Below are 25,843 nucleotides of genomic sequence, written 5' to 3'. Positions count from 1 at the left end.
CCCTCATGGAATCCCCTAAGGGCATCTATGAAGGCAGACATGCAGCAGACACTGACAACAATCAAAACAGCCTTTTATAGTTACATCAACAACCTCCACAGCATTAAACACAAGTGCTGAGAGTTACTGCACAATGCTAATACCTATTCTGAGACAACAGATATTGGCAACAGTCTTGGAAACACATTCAGTGCCAGTTTTACACCTCTCTCCCCCCACTAGTGATGTGCTGAGTGAATGTGATCTCACATGCTGTATCCTCTTTCTGTTCTATGCATCTGTGTGCCACCAGGATGTGGCCTTGCAGCAAGACCAAGGGGTATGGCAGTGTAGCAACACATCCACCATGTCTTAGGCAGGGTACAGCTGTATCTGCATGAATTTCCCAGATCTTTAACACAGTGACTGCATATGCCTCATAGATTATAGGGCTGAGGGCTGTACATAGGTATATGTTGATTTACAACATCTGTTGTAGAGTGGAGAATGGTACGTGTTGTGGTTTGGACACACCTCCAATTGCTAATAACTACAACCACAGGGGATATTCATCAACCAAACACACTGAGATTGTTATTTACACACACACACTCACACACACACACACACACACACACACACACACACACACACACACACACACACACACACACACACACACACACACATACACACACACACACTTGCCAATACTGAGACCCATAGGTTCATTGCTTCATAGATGTGTAGTAGGTGAATAGGCCTGAAGGCTCTATAAGGCTAGCCCAAGGGAATACCCTGGCATCAGGCCACATGACTCAGGAGTATAGTCACTGGAGTGGTCCCCAGGGGTGGGTATTTTATTCCCCATCCACTCATCTAGATTTCTATTGTGGGTGGCCAGTGATGTGCACTGCTTCACATCTATGTGATTTATATTCCATAACATGGACAGTGTTTGGGTTATGCACCTGTCCCACAAGCATGTCCTTTGATGTGTGGAAGTGCACTTGAGGTCTCTGAGGCATGTTGTGTGGATGGATTGGTATCTTCAGATGTAGCATTCCTGATCTAGTTTGGTGAGACATGGCTGTGTAACTGAGGTAGTTATTGTACCTACATAGACAGTATGATATGGGGATTCATTGTAGTTATTGGAGTCTGTCCATACAGGCCATGTGTATAAGGCATGGTATTCACTTTGTAGGGTATGTTTGCAGACTCTACAGTTGTTGCAGGTGTCCAGTGGGACCATGGCAAAAGGGCCACTGTACACATTGATTGGGCTACTGAGGGGATGGTACAGGGTGATCATGTCCATTTACTTGCTGGATAACATACACTTAGGAGATTTAACACATCAAAGTAATTTCTGATGTCATTGGCACTGTTGTGGTCAACAGGCAGCTGACTGTCAACCTGTGTTCCCCATTCAGTTATAACAACGTCACTGTTCATTGGAATGCCACCAATGTATTACTTCATGTGAGCCATGGTGTTCCCAAAGGTAATGGTGGCACATCTCTTGGCACTGTTGTAATGTACAGGGTTCTGACAACAGTCATAGGTGTCAAGTGGCCTTTGTGCATGATGTCAACATCACATGGATTGGGAATTCTACCACCCACCTTACAGTTGCATGCAAACATTTTCAGTCAGGATGCCTTTGTGTTCTGTTGCACATTAGAAGGGTAGGTCCCAAACGTGAGAGGACATGGGTCTGTACTCTGTATGACACCAGTCATGTCTGGTCATCAGTTTGACATGGAGTCCACTGCAATCATACCATAGGTACTATCTGTGAGGCAGTTTGCAGGAGAACTACTGATATAGTGGTTGAGGCCTAGCCAAGGGTATTTGTGTATGATTCCTGGGTGGAGAGTGGCCTCTGAGTATTTGAAGGGTTGCCTATATTGTTAACTATTCCATACTGTCACATAGTCATTGCACATTGCACTACACATTTAGGACTGTGAATTGTCTACACCAACTTTTAAGGTGTTTGACAACTGTTGGCATTGTAATGTGGATATTGGAGCAAATAAAAGGTCATCAATATAATAATTTAACAACCCCCCCCCAATGGATCCTGTTTTTACCCAATAACACCAACACCCAGACAGGATACTGATGACAACACACACACACAAACACACTTGCCAGTACTGAGTTTTGAACCCCCTACCTATCTATGTATTGCTACTATATTGGTACACATTTATTGCATGTGCCAAGGAACTTATAGGATGAATGTTGTCCCAAGGAAATTTTAAGGTGGGGAACATCACCAACCCTTGTAAATACTGGTATTGGGTGATGTAGTGGTACTTCTAAGGTGAAGAACATCACCAGCCCTTGTAAGTACTGGCATTGGGTAATGTAGTGGGTGAGAGATTTCATTAAATACTTTACCCTACACACACATTTACATTTGCCAGGAGTGTGGTTCGAATCTCTATTTAACTATGTTTAAAGACCTTTATGTGACGCATTTACCACACACACCACTGACCTTACATGGTTTAGAGTTGCCAACAGGTTCTTCTAATGTGAATGATATCTGCAGGACTGCTTAAAGAAGGGCACTGAGAAGTGTACTGGGTGTAAATGGGGCCAAAATCTTGAAATTATGAAGACATAGATATATATATATATATATATATATATATATATATATATATATATATATATATACACACACACACACACACACACACACACACACACACACACACACACACACACACACACACACACACACACACTTGCCAGGAATGTGATTCAACTCCTACTTATGTAGTTATTGCTACTACATTGTTACGCATGTAGCACATGCACCACAGAGCATATAGGTAGAACAGTGTCCAAACATACCTTTTAGGTGAGTGATAGCAGCAGCTGTTGTAAAGTACTACACTTTGAAATGTACTGGCTGTGTATGGACACAAAATAATTCAACCTACAGATACACACACACACACTCACACAAGCAGACACACTTTTACAATTGCTGGTACAGAGATTAGAACTCCTACCTAAATAATGTTTTGCACTATAGTATCACACAGTTATCATGAGCACCACAGAGCTTATATATTGGAGTGCTGTCCAAAGGTATCTTTAAAGGTGAGTGACATCAGCAGCAGTGCTAAAGGAGGGGTAAGGGAAGTGTAGTGAGTGTGAATGGCCTTAAAATCATATCTCTACAAAGACAAGCACACTCTCTCACACATTTTTTTCACAGTTGCCAGGACCAGGATTAGAACTCATATAACTAGTTTGCTGCACTATAGCATTACACAGTTACCACAAGTGCCATAGAGCTTATATGTTGGAAAGCTATCCAAAGGTATATTTGAAGGTGAGTGACATCAGCAGCAGTGCTAAAGGAGAGGTACGGAAAGTGTAGTGAGTGTGAATGGCCTCAACACATTCATCTAGAAACACACACACACTCACACACAACTTTACATTTGACAGGACTGAGATTACAACTGCTACATGGATACGTATTTGTACTATAGTGTTACACAGTTATCACAAGCACCACCGAGACTATAGGGATGAGGTCTAACAAAAAGGATTTCTACACTGAATGACATCAGCACATCATGTGATATAGGCCAATGGGATGTATACTGGGTGGGAAAGGCCTCATAATGGGATTCTCTTTGTCACTGTCTGTCTCTCTCTTCCCCACATCTCTGTGTGTGTATGTTTAACATATTATATTATGTTGGCCTTAGATATGTGTGAGTATTCCTATCCAATGTGTGTGTGTGTGTTTGTGTGTGTGTGTGTGAAGTATCAAAGGTGTACAATTTGGTGTGTGTGCACAGAGCTCTGCGAATAACAAATATCTATAGTCCACTGTGTTGTCAGACATAGGCTTCATTTCTCTAAATGTAGGAGCATGCCCAGTATGACCTTTTATATTATGTGTGTGCATCCATTCCAGGGAGAGGTGGACTCCAATTCAGGGTTTTGTGTGCTACAGCTACACCAAGTAACCTGTTTCTGCAGGATATCTATAGTTAGTAAAGTATACCTTTGGACAGCTTTCCAACATATAAGCTCTGTGGCACTTGTGGTAACTCTGTAATGCTATAGTGCAGCAAACTGGTTAGGCATGAGTTCTAATCATGGTCCTGGCAACTGTGAAAAAGTTGAGGACTCACCCTTCTCCAACACAGTAGGCAAAAACTGGAACCAGCTTCCTACTGAACTTTCTACCCTTGCTTCCACTTTCCTATTTAAAAAAAACATTTTAAAGAACATCTTAAAACTCACTGGCTTTGTCCATGCTCTAACTCTGACTGATATCTCATTCCCCTTCTTGCTCTCTCTATACTTCTCTTCTCTACTATTCTATGCTGCCTACTTTTACAATCTCCTTCATACTACGAAAAATATATATATATATTTATTTTTGTTTTTCTCTCTGTATTTGATATTAACTTCAACCTACTAAACGTCTCAGTACAATTTTGTTCTGACCAATGTAGCCAATGTACTGTAATTCACTTGACTGCTACTATATATTGTATTCTTTGTCACTGCTAATGCTTGGAGCTTTTCTCCCCGGGCCTCTACTGAAAATGGACATATATCCAGTTAGACTAGCCTGGACAACAAATGTAAAATAAATAAATAAAAATAAATAAATAGCTTGCCAATATGGAGACACAATGGGGGTAACATACGGGGGATACTGTAACTATTGCTGACTGTGCTACTTGTGTAACATGATTGGTTTTAGCATAGATTTTCTGACATATGTAATGTTTTACACTGTGATATATCATGTCAACTACTGACAGATATCATTTTTTGCTCACAGTTATTTACCAGGGAAATACAAGAAGAATGAAGCTGTGACCTATACTCTGAGGTATATGGACTACACATTCTGGTACACTCCTGCCATTGTGGAGGGGTATCTACAGACAATAGACTACTGGTTCTGTGTAAATGGTCCAGCACCTTGGTAGTATGCTGGCTGGGATCCCCTTCTTGTGCTTTTCTCAACTTAATGGAATGGCCATATCCTGCTGGGGCCATACCTTTCAACTGTACAGATACACCCAGATTATCCAGAGGCTGGACTCAAATATCTGGTCAGTTTACCTTCACATTGTGCTTTACAAGCAGTTTTGTGGCTATTCATTCATGGGTTTGCAGTCTAGGTGTAGTATGGACAGACATTAGAGTTTCAGACGTCATGCACTACATCACATCCATGCTTCTAAACCCCCCTCTGTTATTCTCTTCTTTTCCTAACATTATGAAAAAAATATCTTCGAGGTATCCCTATAGTTGGGCCTTTATTCCAATAGTACTTATGGCCTGGTCCACAGTTCTTGCAGTAGGACATGGGGAGGCATGCTACTGGCATTTGTCAGCATGGCCTTGCACTTGCTTTCTGTTTACTGTGTTAGGTTGTTAGTTAAGACTCCCTGAAATTCCATACGTTAGCACTATGGGTGAGGCATGAGCCTTTGCCAGAGGATTGTAGGCCATTTGAGAGTGCTGCAGGCCATCTGTAGCAGGCCAGTGCATTGTCACTCATACGTTCCAAGGCTACAAGCCAGTGGATTACCCTGGCATGACAGTGGTAAGTGGTTGAGATGTTCCTGTCAATCTTTCCTGGTCATACTGATTCATGAGTCTGGATGTGATCAGGTTGCTGCTTACAGCTAGGGACACACCTGCATGGGACACCTATTCAGCATGCAGCATCATGTATGTATTCCCATACAGAGATGGTTTCACACTGTACTCATTCCCTACAGCAAGGATATGACTTGTAATAAACCTGTGGCTGATGGTGGGGTGAGCTGGGTCGCTGGGTGCATGTGTGATATGGAAGCTATTGGCACTTGACTCACAGATATACCTGGAACATTCCCCTTATGCTGGCTTGTGTGTAGACATGGCCAGCCTGCCATTACTTTATAACTGTGTATTTTGTGGTCAGCCAGTGATTGGCCAGACTACCAGTATTACATACTAGAGGGACAACTAATGCGATGCTCACCTCTATGTATATTTCCAAAGTTGTGTGCAGTTGGCAGTTATTTTATATGCACTTTGTGTAGGTTACTTACACCTGTGTACTGTTTTTCTATGTATGAGCCCCCATTCATGGCTGACAGTGACAGATATTGACATCTGGGAAGTGAGGATGTACAACTGCTGACATGGGTGTAGCTGAGAAGCAAAGTGGTTGACACTGCAGTTGTTGGAACATGGCCCTGACAACCACTCAACTGTATCTAGGCCACTGAGACACAGCCATCCAGGCCCACATGCTGACCACTTCCAGGAAATATTAAACACACAACAAACTTACAACACTGACCACTGCAAATTGTACAAAACAGCGGAACCGTGACTTGAGCATCCCAAACACTACAATGATCCTGGTTTGTGCGTGTGCCTCATTATATTGTTCTTGTTCGGGTGTGTGCATTTCTGATGGGTGTCATCAGCCATGGCCCCAGTGCATAACCAGCATCCCCCACTAGATGGCCATATTGGATGTCCCCATGGCAAACCCCTGATACAGCTGTGAGCAATGCCAGATGTGGGAGTCGTGATAGCTTCCAGGGCTGCCAGCACACATGTTCATGATAATGCCCTGAGCATCGCACACAACCTGGCAGTTGATGGAGGGGAAGCCCTTGTTGTTTATATAGACCCTACCCTATTCGATGGGTGTTGCTTTGATGCAGAAGTGCATGCAGTCTATAGCACCAACTACCTCAGGGTATTCTGCTATACGGTGGAAGAGACGCATACTTCTGGTCAACGCCTCACGGGTGTTGGGAAAATATATGTGCTAACTGGCATGTGGTATCACGGCATACAGAAACTGGTGGAGTACCCTGGATGCTGATGCCTGTGAGACCCCCATGATATCCCCAGTTGGTCTTTGGAAGATACCTGTGGCTAGTATTCTTAAGCCTACACATACCTTGGTATCCACTGGGATGGGTTCCTCTCTCTTGATTCTGTGTGTGAGGCAGGGATGCCACAGATGGGAAATTTGCTTTAGAATATCCCTGTCCACCCTAGAGTGCTCCACTACCTCCAGCTCATGTAGGCCCTAGTAGGTTACTCTGGGTCTGTACATGCTTCTCCTCCTCCTAACTGTGTTTTGGTTGTCAGCATTCTTCTCCTCACCACCCTCAGTCTCTAGCACATATTGATGGAGTAAAGCAGCAGCAACCTCTAACATTTTTAGTTAATTTTGCCAGTTAAAAATCCCCCATCTGTGTACATTGGTGGTGTAGAGTTTGTGGGAAAAAGCAGTCTGAAAGGTGTTTGCATAGTTTATAGTAGTCTGCTGGACTGCTACATGTGTAATTGGCTGATTCTGATACGTTCCACCTCCCAGCTATGCTAGTTCTCCTTGATTGCCTTCCTACTGCTGTTTCCCCTACCCAGTTTCTCCCTATTTAAGCCCTAAGGGGTGCAGCGCATACCCAGTACTGAAATGTAAACAGTGCTGCCATTTCCTTTTTTTTTTAAAACCTGGTGCGTGGCGCGCACACCCGTTTAGTCATCAGGCACATCTGACACACCCCCTTCCTTAGCTGTGCTTAGCTAAGGGCAAACACAGGCCACAGACCTCCAATGAGCTTACAGCAAGCATGACACAAACCCTTATGAAGTCATCCAGCTCTTAGACTTGCACTGTTGTATTGCTGCACCTACATGATTAGGTACAAGCTGACAATTTGAAGAAATTTGTGATTCGGTATAACTTCCCTCATTTGCATACCCCAGTGTGTAGGTCGTTAGTTACTGCACTAAAATGGACCCTTTCCCCTTGACAACCAGTGCTCCCTGGTATTGTTTACATTTTGCATGCCATAGACTATAACGGCAAAATGTAGATTTAACTTAAAATTAAATTTTCCCGTTTTTTTTTTTATTATTTTTTGTATTTTTGGCATGATCTTATTTGCGTGCCATTGCTCTATTCTTAAATGGCCAAGATCGGCCAAAAAAAAAAGTTTAGTTTTCATAGTAATTAATCACTTTTTAATGCCAATGACCTTATATTTTGCCATTGGCATGTCTAATGTACATAATACCTGCTTTTTCATGAGCTGTCCTGCCTCTGTTTTGTCAGTTGCAGAAATGTACTCAGTTATTTTCTGAATAAATTTCTGCACTGACACTTCTAACACAGAGACCTGGCAGCTTTTTGAATCACTAAATCACCTCATTTGCATGGTTTTCACCAGCAAATGAGGTGATTTGCATGTTTGCCAGTTTTCCATGCTGGAACAGCTTAGGGCCGCTCATGCATGTGAAAACGACACTATCCTGAATAGCTCGGCAGCCATTTTACATGCATGAGCTCCTACACTGTTTTTGCATGTAACTTGTGGCTTCCTGAATCCTGGGGTTGGTCTTTTCCTCTTAAAATTTGTAATTTTCTGGCAAATTGCTGAGGATTGAAGTCACTAAGTAATGACATGCACTTGATTTTCAGATTTTATATCTTTGAGGAAATGCATGCTAACACAAATCATGTTATTCGAGCAACTTGCTAAGTGTATAATAGCAAAATTTGAAATTTGTCCATATTTTGGGCCTATTTCCTTTATTATTTTAGGTTTTGTCTGGAATTCTTGTGATAAGAGACTGAGAGGTATCTTACAAGCGCTAAACAAGAACACCTCAATTACATATGCTTATATGATCTGCACTTACTCATATAGCAGCAAAATCAAAGTATTTGCATAGTAGTTGCTCAAACAGATCAATTAATGAAATCTGATTTTTATTTAAAATCAAAGCAAGCAAAGTCAGGGTGTATGGTTAAATCTGAACAAAAGTGTTACTGTAATTCTAAAAAAAAAAGTCAACACTTTATATTGTCAATTATAGCTAAAAATGGTAAAATCAGAAGTTCTTCATTGGAAAAGCCACCTGAATCCCTTATACCCTATATTTAAAATATACTAACTCTGAGACTATTCCATTTTAAGTCCAAGGAGAATCTTTCTTACCTTCAGTCCTTTGATCTCATTGCTTAAATTGGACCATTTATAAACAAACAAACACTAGAACTGATGTAAAAATGTATAATTTCCCATTTCAACAAAACTCTTCTTGAAGAACAGCAAGTTGTTCATAAGCAGGTAGTACCTGAAGCCATCAATAGGTAATACTTAAAAAAATATTGTTACCATGTATGTTATATTATAGGAAAATGCTTCCATGACATTTTCACTCTTCTGTTACAGAGTCCATTTTGTTATCTGCCTCACCAGTGTGAAATATTGTGTTTTGCAATGTGTTGAAACAGATTCCTTAATACAAAAACAAACATGCACTCTATGCAGAGCAAGTGTTGAAGAGTATGGGCAATATCCATAGTCACTGAATTTACATAAGTGCAATGGTAAACAGTGAATAGTGCTGATGCACCTGTATAAGTGTGAACAAATGGCACATTTTCTATAAAATTTTAGCCCTGTTATGAAATGCCCATAACAGCTTCACTTGGCTCAATGAGTGAAAACTGACTAAAGGCTAGTCTAAGTATGTGTAAAAAAGCTGCATGTAACTCCTATTACAGTAGCAACAGTCTACATATATACCTGCAATACATACATGACATCCTCTTGCACTAAGAGGTTGGGACTATTGGTGCTGAAGTAGGACTCCACACCATGTTCTGGACATATGGTAAACATATATATATATATATATATATACATATATATATATATATATATATATATATATATATATATATATATATATATATATATATATACATATATCTATATAGATATATACACATATACATAGCTACACACACACACACACATATATATATATATATATATATATAAACACTCAAATATATGCATATACACAGCAATATATGTCTACACATATACAGATATAAATACATCTGCACATATAGTTATGGATATCTACATATATATTGACATAAATGGGTATACCTGAATAGATATGCATGCATATATAGTTATAGATATCTACATATATATCAACATAAATAGGTATATCTGCATACACACAGGATGTGCATACATATCTATCTGTCTATCTATATATACATATATATATATATATATATATATATATATATATATATATATATATATATATATATACGGTTCTAGGACTATTCACTGAAAGCACATTTCACTGAAACACATTTGACTGTGCTCAATTCACTGAAAGCTCAATTCACTGAAAACACAATTCACAGTTCACTGAAACACATTTCACTGAAAGTTATATATGGTCTTTTCCTCACTGTTGTGTGATCCTGGAGTTAGTATATGTAGTAATGGGGGTGTGGGGGGCCTAGCCCCCCACCTATTTTACATATTTTGAACTATATACATGGATACTTGCAATTCCAATGAATTACTCTTTTCTGAACTTAATATATATCCAATATATGTGGGGGGGCTATGCCCTCCACACCCCTTACTATATATACTAACTCCAGAGTTGCACAACAGTGGGAAAAAGGCCATATATAACTTTCATTGAAATGTGTTTCAGTGAATTGAGTTTTCAGTGAATTGAGCTTTCAGTGAATAGTCCTAGACACATATATACATATATATATATATATATATATATATATATATATATATATATATATATATATGACTATGCAAAGATATCTACAAATGGCCATATATATGATGCACTATACAGATTTGTAGACATATGTATGAATATACATGTGTATGTATATGTAGACATATATCAACATATGCATATGTATATATCCATATTCCTGTCATGTGTAAACACGGCTGTGTATACCTTCCTAGATGTATCTCACCATATGTATCTGATATGTGTACATTTTGATATAACAACATATGTGATGCAACACTAATATCAACAACAAGTACTACACAATTGTGGAAGTCAAAGCAACTGTTCAATACTAATCAATATGTGTAGTGACAGATATATTGGAAAAACAACTGTCTTCACAGTGGTCATGGCATAGTGGTTAACTGTTGTGACCATAGTGTACTGGGTCCTGGGTTCAAGGGCAGTGTATTTTGTTGCTGGGCAGAAGAAAGACTGTTGGATACAGAGTGGGTAAGGCGGTTTTGAGCAGCTTTGAAGCAAAGTGGTGCTAAGGTACGGTTAAACGTATGGGTGCTTACACCATGTAGGCTTCGCTTACCAGTGTGCAAATCTGCTTAGCTGTTATATTGCAGCAATGCTGACACTTGATAAGCATAGCTTAGCCCTGGTAACCAGTGCTCACCACCCAGTCTGATAACATAGCAGGGTAATGACATCTGTAATAAGTGTATGTAATGCCATGTACAATACATGCGTCTATGTGCTGTCATTACAGTAGCAAGTGGTGTGAGTGTCATGTCTGGGACACACAAGTATATGAGACTTGTACAGCACTGTTATCCATGTGAATTTGTTACATATAGAGGTAGTAACCCAGGGTACGTGCTGTCACTATGGCATGCAGTGTATCATGGTGGTACTACTTTTGACAGTGCTTTCCCAAGCAAGAGTAGAGTGCTAAATGTAGTACTGACAGCAAGCACATCTGCAGGCATAACTGGTCTCTGAGGCCTCACTGTCATGTTCCTGGCATGTGCGCTGTGTCACAATATATATCCCCTACTGGATAATGATCCAACATATGAAATGTAACTATAGGCTACCGTCTGTACAGCACATGTTAGTGAGGGCTTCCAGCATGTAGGAATGGCATACATATTGTCAAACCTCTATCTGTTGACACATTCATCCTACTGCATAGCTACTTGCCAAGCTGATGTCTGTCAGTCCCTGTACAGATGTGCAGATGGCAGGTATCCAGCTTGAATACATACAGGCAACCTATGCTTGATTGAGACTGACATGTCTGCCCAGCTGTGTAATAACTGGCACATATGAAAGACAACACCCTGTACGCACCACATGCCACGGGTACCTCCACTACACTACCACTGTCAACAGAACATGCTTGGGTACAGGTCTCCTTCACAGACACTAACCATGTGTTGTAATACATGTTGCATACATGTCAACTGGATCACCTCAGTGGCCATGTGCAGGAGGCACCCAGAGGATTGGCTGATGCATGTCACTCTCACCCTGAGGGTCACCACAGTGGTGTCTGTCGACTGATTGCCTGCTGGCACATGGCAAGTGGCATGATTCCACTGTACACACATCCCCTACACAACCCATCTCTCCATGGAAAATAGCCAGGTACACAGCTATGACCAACTGCAGCGATGCACCCCAGTACTGACACATATGTACATGTGCATTACTGAGGATAGCAGTGTCTGTGTGTTAGTACACTTGTAGTTAGGAATTACATGAGGGCCTTCACAAACACCACAACACCCATTGTCATAGTCAGATGTGGCTGCTGCTGTGTTGGACATTACATGTACCCTGTTATGCTCCTCTCCCTACCAGCTACATGAGCCTTGCAGTACCATATAACAGTATTGTACAAATGGGTCGATAAGCATGGGGTACCCATTGAGTTCTGGCAAGTGTGTGTATGTGTGCATGTCTGTATATCTGTAGGGTACAACATTCCAAGGCCACATACTCCTTTTACAATATGCATTGCCACTCAGTAGTGCGGATAGTGTTGTTGCTGCCTATAGGTGAGGCATGACAATGCAACACCCTACTATGTCTGTGGCATGTGCATTACATGCATATCCCTGTAGTACCACTGTTGTGATATACAATGGGTTGTATCACAGTCGTCGATAATGTGTGATGGTGGAGTGTCATCATGGGTTCTGGTGAGTACAATATCCACTGAGTCTGAGCCCACACTGTCGTATTCCTGGTGTGTGAACTGTGTCACAGTATATATCCCCTATTGGATAATGATCCGACATGTGGAATGTAACTGTAGACTACCGTCTGTACAGCATATGTTAGTGAGGGCTTCCAACATGTAGTAATGGCATACATATTGTTGTCAAACATCTATCTGTCAACACATTCATCCTACTGCATAGCTACTTGCCAAGCTGATGTCTGTCAGTCCCTGTACAGATGTGCAGATGGCAGGTATCCATCTTGGATATGTACAGGAAACCTATGCTTGACTTACACTGACATGTCTGCCCAGCTGTGTAATAACTGGCACATAAAGGAGACAACACCCTGTACGCATCACATGCCAGGGGTACCTCCACTACACTGCCACACTCAACAGAACATGCCTGGATATAGGTCTCCATCACAGACACTAACCATGTGTTGTAATACATTTTGCATATATGTCAAATGGATCACCTCAGTGGCCATGTGTAGGAGGCACCCAGAGGATTGGCTGATGCATGTCACTCTCACTGTGAGGGTCACCACAGTGGTGTCTGTCGATAGATTGCCTGCTGGCACATGCAGGTGGCATGAAACCACTGTACACACATCCCCTAAACAACCCGTCTCTCCATGGACAAAAGCCAGGTACACAGCTATGACCACCTGCAGCGATGCTCCCCAGTACTGAAACATGTGTATGTGTGCATTACTGAGGATAGCAGCGTCTGTGTGTTAGTACACCTGTAGTTGAGAATTCCATGAGGGCCTTCATAACCACACCAACACCCATTGATATAGTCAGATGTGTCTGCTGCTGTATCGGACATTACATGTACCCTGTTATGCTCCTCTCCTTACTGGCTACATGAGCCTTGCAGTACCAGCACAACAGTGTTGTACAAATGGGTCGATAGGTATGGGATACCCATTGAGTTCTGGCAAGTGTGTGTATGTGTGCATGTCTGCATATCTGTAGGGTACAGCATTCGGAGGCCACATACTCCTATTACAAATTGCATTTTCACACAGTAGTATGGATAGTGTTGTTGCTGCCCATAGGTGAGGTATGACAATGCAACACCCTACTATGTCTGTGGCATGTGCATTAGATGCATATCCCTGTAGTACCACTGTTGTGATATACAATGGGTTGTATCACAGTCATGGGCAATGTGTGATTGCGGGTATGTCAGAGTCACAAACAAACACAGTTGGCCAGCAAGTTGCAGTTGTACAAAATTTAACCAGCCTAAGACAGATGGTGGAAATTTAGACTTTAATTCCAAAATAACAAACCGGTTTCAGCATAAGCATGCCTTCTTCAGTGTAAGAGTAACAGACATATATAATATAATTAAATAAACAGATTTATACTAAAAGATAACCAATGAGCATTGGTGAAAAACCTGAGCTCATGAATAATACATGAATGTTTTAAATAAAATATAAAAAACAAATTGCAAAGGACCAAAGCTATAATCCTGTCCTGTACAAAATTATAATAAATATGTAATGTTATACATATATTATTAGTGAGCTAATAATATGTCAGAACCTTAGAACATTATATTGGTTGTATTAAATAAATTACATTAAACAACAATATGGAAAGATATAACATATATAAGGATGATATTAAACAGTATTGTTTACACAGTAAGAGTATGTGTAACAAACTCAATAAATTCAGTGGACAGTTATCTATATTCATATATTAAGTAAGTGGGAAAACTAACTTCCATGTGAGCAATTATATATGGAAATTGTTATAAAATTGTGCTAGTTGGAATTCTTAAAGTTTTTCTGGTGACTAATCCTAAATTACAGGCAGACACAGTGAGCCTCATAACTGAATTGTTGAATTTAATACTGAACGGATACCATTCACCATACAATTATAGTTATAAGTGGTCATTGACTCCAGGCTGGAACAATGCACCCAGACCAATAATCCAATATCTCTCCTTGTGATTCAATATACCATGCCATCCTTGTGTATTACTATGATCACCAACAATTTTGTCTATAATCATAAACATGAATTGTGTTTGTTGATGTTTCAACACATGCCGATATAAAGCATTTGTTTCCTTTTTGTTTTTGATGTCACTCTGATGTTCATTTATGCGTGTCCTAAGTGGCCTGGATGTCTGTCCCACATAAAATGCCCCACAATGACATGAGGCCAAGTAAACAACCCAATCACTACTACAGTTGCCAAAGATTTTACAATCAAATGCCTTACTAGTGTTGCGACTTGAAAAATGCTTGGACTTAGTGATCTGTTTACAGGATCCACAATGGCTACACGGGAAGGTACCCAACAGTTCATGTCCCATGATGGTAAGTTGTTTGTGGATAGCTCCCCCACTACCTATATGTTTGTAGTGGGATAGTAGGGAACCCAATGTTTTTCCTTTCCTGTATGAAAATTGACATTCTTCCCCTAAAACCACTCTGAGTTGTTCATTGGCCATTAATATATTCCAGTGTTTGTTTATAATATCTCTGATGACATAATAATTTCTACCATATGTTGTTATAAATCTGATGTTAATTGTCCTGGAATCTGTAGAAGTTATCTTGTAATCCAACATGGTCTTTCTATTCATTTCAGAGGTTCGTACCCATGCTTTATTGATGTCCTGTGTTTTGTACCCTCTGTTGACAAATCTATGATATAAGTCCTGACTGGCCGCCTCATAATCTGATTTAGTAGAACTAAGACGCTTCATGCGCATGAACTGTGATACCGGTATGTTTCTGATGGTGTGGCGTGGGTGCATGCTAGAGGCATGTAATAACGTATTATATTGTGGATATTTGCAGAAAACTTTAGTAGCCAAAGTATGGTCTGGGTTTCTCATGATAGTAACATCAAGAAAATTGATAGTTTGTGCATCAAACATGATTGAAAATTCAATATCCCAGATATTTCCATTTAAATAATCTACAAATTCCTGCAAATATCCAGCATCCGCACACCACACCATCCAACAATCATCTAAATACCGGCGCCAAATATCCATTTCAACCAAATAGATATTATGAGATGATCATGCATTCTTCAAAAAATGCCATGAAAAGGTCGGCATAAATAGGAGCAAAGGAGGCCCCCATAGCCATCCCCTGAAGCTGCCAATAACACTGGCCTTGAAAATAAAGGACATTTTTATTGAGTACATGTTTGGACATACAAATCAATAGCGTGTTGAACCCCGGTGGATAAAGACTAGCCCTGTCCAACCAATATTTGAGTGCTTGTAAACCAGCCCAGTGTGGTATGCTGGTATATAGGGCTTTAACATCCAATGAACACATTAACCACTCTGGCTCCAATTGTGTATCTTCAATAATTTTAAGGAACTGTGCGGTGTCCTGTAGCCTAGCTCGAATCAAACCCAAAAGAGGTTTAAAATTGTATGTCAGGAATGCTGACAACGGTTCAGTCAAGGATCCAATACCCGAAACAATCGGTCTACCCAGAGGAGTAGTTAATGATTTGTGAATTTTGGGTAATAGATATAATATTTGCTTACGGGGATCCTTGACCGAAAGTTGTTTAACACAGCTCTTGGTAATAATACCTTCTTCACACGCTAGATTCAAGAAGGAATCAATTTCTTTCTTGAAGTTCAGGGCAGGGTCAATGGCCATGTTCATATAACATGCCAAGTTAGATAACTGGGTTAAACCCTCTTGAATATAATCACTCATATTTTGAACCACCACTGCCCCACCTTTATCTGCACATAATATGACTATATCCTTGTTGTTACGTAACTCTTGTAGAGCTATGTTCTTTTGCTGTGAAAGGTTATGTCCCAACATAGTATGTCCATAATTTTGAAAATGTAAATCTCTAAAAACTGATTGCATAAAGATAGACACGTTCTTATTCATAGGAGGTTGAAAATCAGATTTGCCAAATCTGAATTTGTTGGATCTTTGAGAAGTATCATCTGCAAAGAAAAGTTTAAGATTCAAGCTACGGCAAAAATTAAAAACATCTGTGACAATGTGATATTCATTGGAATAAAATCCCAGAATAAAATTAAGCCCTTTATTCAAAAGATTCTGTTGATTACAGGACAAAGATACATTGGATAGGTTTAAAACATTGTGGTTTTGTTGCTCATATTGATTTATGTTAGAAAGTTCTGGATCAATCCCTCTAGCGAATGCTCTAGTGGGTCTTTTCTTGTGCTTCCACCCCCCCTATGTTTGGAGCCATTTCTAAAGGGACAGTTTTGTTTGTTTTCTTTCTATGTGGTGAATCCCTATCCCCTGTGTGCTCATAATCTGTCAGAGAAGAATCCTCTCCTGAAGTACTATTGTTGAAACCATCTCTATTTTTAAGAATGGATCTAGGTCTCTTCTTGGTGCGATTCGGGGCTGACCCCTGGCCAGCCTCTGCAAATCTAACAGAGTGGGTAAACTCAAAGGGACGTCCCCTTTGGTAATCTGAATAATCTCTGTGATATTTTAAATTTTCCTCTCCTTAATGGTTTTCTCATGGTTTGTCAAATCTTTGGATAGTTTTTACAAATGATCCTGGAAACTAGATGAAGATTCATATTTTTTACAATCAGAACATAAAGTTTTAACTTCTTGGATATTCTCATCCACTATCTATATGGGGTATGTCAGAGTGTCATCATGGGTTCCAGTAAGTACAATATCCACTGTGGGATGTGGGTGCTGTGTACACTGTCATTCCACCATGGTACACCTGGTATATGTCCCATGTACCACTTTATGGTGACCACTGTCACCATCAACCATACAGGTAACTGATACCACAATCCAGCCCAGTTATGCATGTGCTGTGTGCAGCCTACCTGTAACACATTGGACACATGGACAAGTTAGTTAGCACCGATAGGCCCAGGTCTCTTGGATGTGTGTCTGCCTGTTATGTGTTTGTTAAAGTGTATTTGCTGGTATGTCACACTATGTATTGTCCATAAACAACCATTACATCCCCCATTACCATACTGTACATGTCTGGGAATGTTCTGCATGCAACATGTAACCTGAAACACACTTCACTTTAAACGCTGTGTGGTGTGTGCAGTGAAAGCCACACAGTTCAATAGCATTACATACCTAGGTAGAGGTCTAGTCCCAGTGTTGCCAAGTAAAAGTGTACATGTATATGGGAGGGGCTATATCAGGTTACAGATTATACATGTCCCAGCGAGTCACCTGTCCATGTGGCACAGGTAATATCTGTTATACAAACCTGTGACATGTGTTCAACTGTACCCCGGATATGTCACAGCCATTGTGTCACCACAGCGCCATACCATTTGTGGAATATGACTGCAGACCATCCTCCTGCTGACACATGTACACCTAAAACACAAATGGATAACATTATGGAGACTATAATCACCCAGTGTTACTAACAGCTGTAATGCATTATTGCTAGATGGCTACACTAGTTGACATGTATGCATTAAACATTACTCCTGACAACATGTAACACTACAGTACATTGGTACACTGTAGTACAGTCCCTGTGTGAATCAGAACCATAATAACCTGTCCCTGCATTGTCGTTATGGATGACAGGGATGTGGCACAGGTATCATCATATGCACAGGGTGTGTTGTTGTTTTGCCAAAGGCCAAGGGTGGGCCATACATTTGACACCATGTGTGTGGGTGAGGGGTGTAATTATTTGAACTGGGCATGGTGATGTGGTGTGTGTAGGTATGAGGTTGCCCTAGGTGTGTTTATATAGTGTGTGGGTATGCATATACACAGTTCTGCCATGTGGCTGCCCTATACAGGTGATTTTGGACAGCTGCAGACCATACCTGGCAGGGTGTGCAGTTCACCGCCTCTGGCCACGGACAGGCGGAGTGTGCCTGCCAGGGGTTCCATGGGCACATCCAGGTACAGGCCTCGATGTGCTACTCTCCCCTGATTATAACAGATGTCAGCTGGAACCAGGTCTCTCCTGGGACTTGCCAGGACCATGTGCTCATGGGCCTGCTGTAGTGTGGTGTGGACAGCACCTCCTGCAGTGCTGGGGCTAGTACTGCCATTATGGGAGTGCCTTGATGTCCTAGCACATCCATGTTGACTGACAGCTGTTGGTGTTGCTGGCCTACATCCATGCGGCTGTCACTGCACTCCCATTACGTGTTCAAGCATGGACAAACCACAGTTGATGAGGTCCACCATCTCACCAAACAGTCTATCCATGACCTCGGTATGAGCAAGAAGGGCACCAGATAGTTCATGGAAGTTGTCGCTTGCAGATGCGAGAGCAGCCCTCTGCAGTCTCACGCCCTGTCTGGTGTACAGATGCATGCATGCTTGCACCCCCATGACAGCCTGAAACATGTGCCTGGTGGTACAAGTTGTGGAGCTTCTGCCAGGGGCATGATGACCAGTGGCCCTACCACGAGCACCCTGGAACATCTGCCTATGTGGTGCCCTGCCGGACATCCAGCTATGCCTGCTGTGACCAGACACAGTAGGCATGGATACCACACTCTCCTGTCCACTGCCACCAACTCTTCCTCTGCTATGGCCACTGGTGATGTGGTATGTATAGGTACTAAAACTGTGTGCGGAGTTGGGGTGGCTAAGAGGAGGATGTCAAATGATGGCACAGTTTCGGCCGCTGATAACCTCACCTTTACCTCAACAGTACTATCATCATCTTCGGTGTCTGTATGGACACCGACATCAGATTGCATGTAGGAGGAACCCAGATCCACCTCACCACCTGTGGGGGAAAATAAGAAACGCACATTAAGACCTGTACAGCATTGCAAAACAGTACACACACACACACACACACACACACACACACACACACACACACACACACACACACACACACACACACACATTCCACCTTAAAATCTACCTGTCCATGATTTTACAGGCAGTCCCACGTTTATTCCCATAAGTTCTCTATCCTGCATTACACTTGCTAATATACACTCATTAATACCACTCATTAACGTATAATTCATCTAAATGCCTAGACAAGTGATTACAACACAAGACCTGTTACTCCATTACCTCCTTGACCCAAGTGGAGTAGGTTTTACATGGCCTCACTGCTGTCATTCAGTGTTCACCCTGTGCATGTCCGGACATTGTGAGCATGGCTACAACGTTCACTGCATAATGTCACGCACTAGAGTGACATGTGTAAGTATTTCTCAGTACATGCCAGATATGCTTCTCAATCAACCTATCATGTGACAACTGTAATATATGGATACACTCCCTGGTGCTGTCTAGTAATTCCCCAATACATCTATAGTGCTGCATACGTGGTTTGTCATTCACTTCTCTGCTGAATGCAATATTAAGGGTATACCTGGTGTCTACTTTCCCACCCAATGCATATTCCATGCTACAGACCTTATTATATGATCAGCTGTCCTGTGATTACATATCAAACAAGTATTCCTGGTGTGTCATGTGTCAGTCCATGTCCATGTACTGCACTATCCCAAAGGGAAGTACTACCGTATGAACAACCCCACACTCGCACATGTGCATACATGGACACCCACACAAACACTGTGTACTGTGTCAGTTATGTCTGCTCTAATGCTCACAGCCCCTATGTTTTTCAGCAACACATGCCTGGGATGATATGTGGACAGATGTCATTTGTGAATGCCTGATGTCTGGTTTACAGATCTTAACATCAGCGGACCATGTATGACCAATCCAATATTATTACACTGACAGCCGTCAGACCATACCATGGCTATGGGGAGTGTACACACCCTTATTGATATGATGCACCCTTGCTTGATCTGCCATGGGACCACATCACTGCATATAATAACAGTACATGAGCCTGCTATGTGACATATGTCCTGTACATTCACATGCAGTGTCTACGAAATGTGTTAGGTGTGCTGATGCTGACTGCGATGGATACACTCTGTGTGTGCATATGTGTGCACACCATTATCATGATGGTTTGTTGCACCCATTGTTATGTGTACTACACCAGTCATTATTCCTGGCAGGGGTATGCTAGCATGGGCCATCTGCATTTGCCAGTGTATGGTCATTCTGCACTACACATGTCCCCCAACTCTGCATGATTGCAAGTTCTACTCACGAGCACATCCCTTGGTATTCACACATTGCCATCACTATTGCTGTGGGGGTAGGGTTACAGCTGCCATAGTTCTTGACCCTGACTGTGTGCAGATACAGCCATTCTTAGCATCCTTAGGATTCCTGCTGCAGTGCACTGGTGTGTCATGCTGACACACCCTCCCCACCTTCAGCCTTTTCGCAGATGTTCGACAAGTATGGCCTACACATGTGTGTCAGTTTCCAGTGTCCCATACACTGAACACCACATGTTACATCCTAGTCCCAGCTAATAATGTGGACTACAGTAAAACATTATGCCATAGTGTCGATCTGTAACAGCTGCAATTGTAATACTGGTATGTACACTGTTGTTGCACTGTATAAGGGTGATGTTTCACACATGTCCCTACTGTAGGCCATGTGTCCCACCATTATGTTAATCCCTGTGGACACATTTTGCAATGACAGGATGTTAGTTATCTTGCAGGTGTCTGACATACCCTTCCGATACCCCATCATGGTCACCACTGTGATGCAGTGCATTTAACAGCAACAATATGTGAACATGTACAGCATGCATTATGGGTAGGTGTGTTAGATGCGTGCATGGAATATACCATAACCATTACATGCCTGGTGCATTGGCATGCATCAGCATAAACCATACTCACCAGCTACAGGCTGCTGCCTTGGTGGTATACCAGAGGGACCTGCATAAGAGTGTGAGAGATGCAATGTTAGTGGCCACAGCTGTGGCATTGCTACAGGGTGGATGCAACATTACAGTACATCAACAGTACAAGTCCACAATACTACCACTTATGCACATCTGTTTATTACTACTATGCAGCAACAAGCTATATATATGACATGTCAGATATGCATGATCTACCTGTGCAGATGCAGATGCATATGCAACAGTGGTCTACTGATGTGCCCTGTGGCCTTACCTGCATGGTCCTCAGCTGGTGTGTGGGTAGCACCCACCTCCACAATGGTGTCTGCCAATTGTTGGGTGTGCGGATGGGCAGGTGCCACAAGGCATGTGAGGTGCTCCTCAACATGTGTCAGTGAGTTGATGGATGGCATGACCCACCCCTATTGTGAGGTGATCCACTCAGACTGCAGCAGCACGCCGACGGGCATTGCGAAGCAGGTCAGAACAATGATGCCAGACCTGCTCATAACTGTTGTTATGCAGGCAGATATCATTGACCCTGTGGACTAGATCGTTCCACAGGGCAGTCCACTCCTGCTGCTCATGGGCAGCCCTGCCAAACGGGACAGGGTAGTGCTTGATAAGTTAGTTCAGCACAATGTAATTTTCTGCCGCTGAATATGCAGGTAGGCATCCATGGGACATCTTGCCTGAAAGACATAAAGATGGAAAAAGGTCTGAGAAACTCATACAGCAAGGTCACCATAGTTCTTTATGCACATCTCTGTCACCCCCCATCATATCAGTGACAAGAAACTGTTCACACAACTCAATAGGTATGCCTACAGCTTACCTACCAGTGGGACATATATTGTATTGTGCCACACTTTGTGCTATGTGTTTGTAGTCATGTTCACTGTGTGGACACTATCATTGCTGGTCTGTTATGGACTATTCAACTGCATGCCATTGTCAGGGCCACTATGGTTCCATATATGTATGTGGTATGCTTGCTATGTGATTGCTGCAAATCTGACATTCTGTGTTATTGGGGATATCTATGCATGCTGTTGGACATGTTCTGGGATTGTGTAGACAATTAATACCCACATATGTTCTATAACAGTGGCACAATAGCATTTTTAGGGAATATTTGCCAGCAGAACCACCTCTCCAACCTCATCTGGACATGTTAGCAGGCCACATCACATGTGGGACCCACCCTGGGGCCTCCTCATTTACTGGTCCAGCACTACCTTCAGGTGAAACCACCTCAGGGATATTGTCCCCCCACCGAGGGCACACACAGACATGATCCTGTCACCCGAGGTCAGGTCCATGGTCTGTTCCATAGTGGGATCCACAGACACTTGTGGGATGTGCTACATCACCTTAAGGCACCCAGTACACATTCACAGGGTCCACATCCTCCTCCTGCTCAGCCTCCAGGCCAGGCATCTTCAGGGCTGTTGACTGCTGTTGTGAGTAGCAATGGATGGGAGGCTTGTTCCCATTGTTTCCATATGGGGGCCCATGGGGCTTCCACGTCGCAGACCACACACACCATCCAGGGTGTTTACCCACCACATGTGTCATACACCACCCCTGTAGGGTGTCCTCTATATCTACTAACCCGGACCACCTCCACAAATATACATACAAGCTTTGCCCATATTCCCATTCCCTACTTCACAGACAAGGGCAATGTGGTCCCAACAAGTGACATACCCATCCATGTTTCATACACTTACAGCTGTATATATCTGTGTGTATTGCTTTGTGTGCTGTTCCCTCACACATAGCATGCAGCATTGTGGTGGTAATATAGGGGACATGTATTTACATACATATATGTGTGTGTGTGTGTGTGTGTGTGTGTGTGTGTGTGTGTGTGTGTTTGTATATATGTAGACAAGACAATATATATATATATATATATATATATATATATATATATATATATATATATATATTATGTTGCATATATGTGTTTATATATATGTCTGCATATGGATATCTGTATATCTGTAGACATACATGTAAATAAATATATATATATATATATATATATATATATAAGCATGTGAGAGAAAAGGAAAAACTGATCTCTAGGATATGATGCTTGCATTCTAATTTTATCAATCATAAATATGAATGTTCTGTAAATTTCATGACACAAGCTTATTTTATGGATGTTTGAATGTTGGACCACAAAATAATAGACAAGTGACCTGCAATCTAAAAGTTCATATGTAAAAAAAAAAAAAGAAAAAAAAAACTTTTTTATAAATGCTTCCGGCTATTGTACCTTACCTTCTGAAAATATTTCACCTGGATTCAAGTAGCACATCAAGACGGGATCTAAATTATCTATCTATAGTATTATAGTCTTGCATATTTTAACAATGGTAGCAGTTATGGAAATCCATGATCCCCACACTATAATTCTACAGATCACTAATTTCAAAGTAGTATGTCCATGACAGCAAAATTTGCCAGGAAATCCATGTTTGGGTTTTGGTGGTAATTGACATAGACTACCTTGGAGAACAAGATATCTGACATGGCTTAGTAGTAAATCGCTTTGGCTGTTGTATGCAGGGTCATGAGTTTGAGCCTTGCCAAGGCTGTTTAGTTGGGAAGGTAGCCTAATGGTTATGGTGTTTGCTTTACAAACACAACGTGCAGGGTTTGAGTCTCACAAGGGATAATTGGCTAAGCTTAAAATGGCTCACAATGCCAATTAGCTAAGAACTAATCTATGAGCATAAGAGACTCAGGTATAGTTAGTTGTTCCTTAAACAGGGCAGAGTTGTACTTTAAATGATGGATAATATGAAAACAAGGTAATGTGAAACAATGTGTACCTCTGTGAGCTATCACAAATATATAAAAACTTAGTTGATCACATTTCTATAGAGCAAACCTTGGAGGCTCTAAACAGACAGAAACTTCATGACTGTGCTGTGTGATTGAGTGGGCTGTCTGGGTACTGAAGCCTTAGCCATGTTCTGCTCAGGCAAGGAATAAGCTCTTTTGGCTAAATTACTAAGCTGTGATTAAAAGATGCAAGGTCTTTGTGCCACATGGTTAGGTGGTGCACTCAAGTATCATAATCATGTGATTTGCTTTGATAATGACCAGTCTTTAACACCAGTTCATTAGTGAAGATCAAGCAGAAGACATGTAGAAACCATCCCCAACATGATATTCTACTTTCAAATACATTATACAATTATAAAATTTACTTATTCAATGTCATGTCACAAGATAAAATTACAAATAAAAATCTAACTATCAAGTGCCTTATTACTTATTTGTGATAACATGCTAGACAGAAAGAAATAAAATGACCGGACCACCAAACATACCAAACAAACAAAAGATCCTTTGAAAGAAAGTGAATAATTTGCATAATGCAGCTGTTCACCTGCTGCCACTGAGTGATGACTGCCCTGTGCCCTATACCGTCTACCTTTCTTTTATTAGAACTGAACTACCAGTTATTGTTGTCACTTGCTAAGCATTAAAACAAAGTGCTCAATATCTCCTCCAAAGTGATTTGTAGATAAAAAAAAAATGTTTACAAGAGCAATGCTTTTGCCTGGAATGCATTCCATTACTCTGCCTGCCATGGGAGGTTGAGTATTATAAGAGGAAACAAAACACAGAGAAGAAGAGGAATAGCATCTAATAAATTAATAATGTCTGTTTCAATTACATTTGTCCAAATGGCAATATGTTCATAAAGCTATAACTAGGAAGAAAAAAACTTTTTCAGGAAAATACAAAAGAGGCTTTTTTTTTTTTTGCTGTGGGGCAAGGTCCCTTCACCCCATGTGTGGTGATCTTACTTATATACATTCCAAGTTATCTCTTGCACAACAATAGAGAAACACGTAGAATGTAATTTTCAGTGGTTTCAGCAACATTTCATTTGTGGTATTGTCTAACAGAAAAATGGCATTGAAAACTTGCCATGTTCCCCCACAAGTATTGAACCAGAAGAGAATGCTATGCCAGCATGTTGCTTAGAAGCAAAGCATCAACAACATCTAAAGAACTCTCCTCACAAAAAAGCCTCTCCAAAATAAATTAAAAAGGAGGAGGCATCAATGAGAAAAGTATATCCTGCAATAAAAAAAGACATCTATTCTATATCCTTGTATTATATGCATTTTCTGACAAACAATATGGCACATCTCGAGCTATAGTAAATTTAAATGCATCCTTCCAAATAAATGTTGCTGGCAC

This window comes from Protopterus annectens, chromosome 7.part0 (assembly GCF_019279795.1).
Source record: "Protopterus annectens isolate FY-2018-M chromosome 7.part0, PAN1.0, whole genome shotgun sequence".
NCBI lineage: Eukaryota > Metazoa > Chordata > Ceratodontiformes > Protopteridae > Protopterus > Protopterus annectens.
This window is presented reverse-complemented; position numbering follows the sequence as displayed.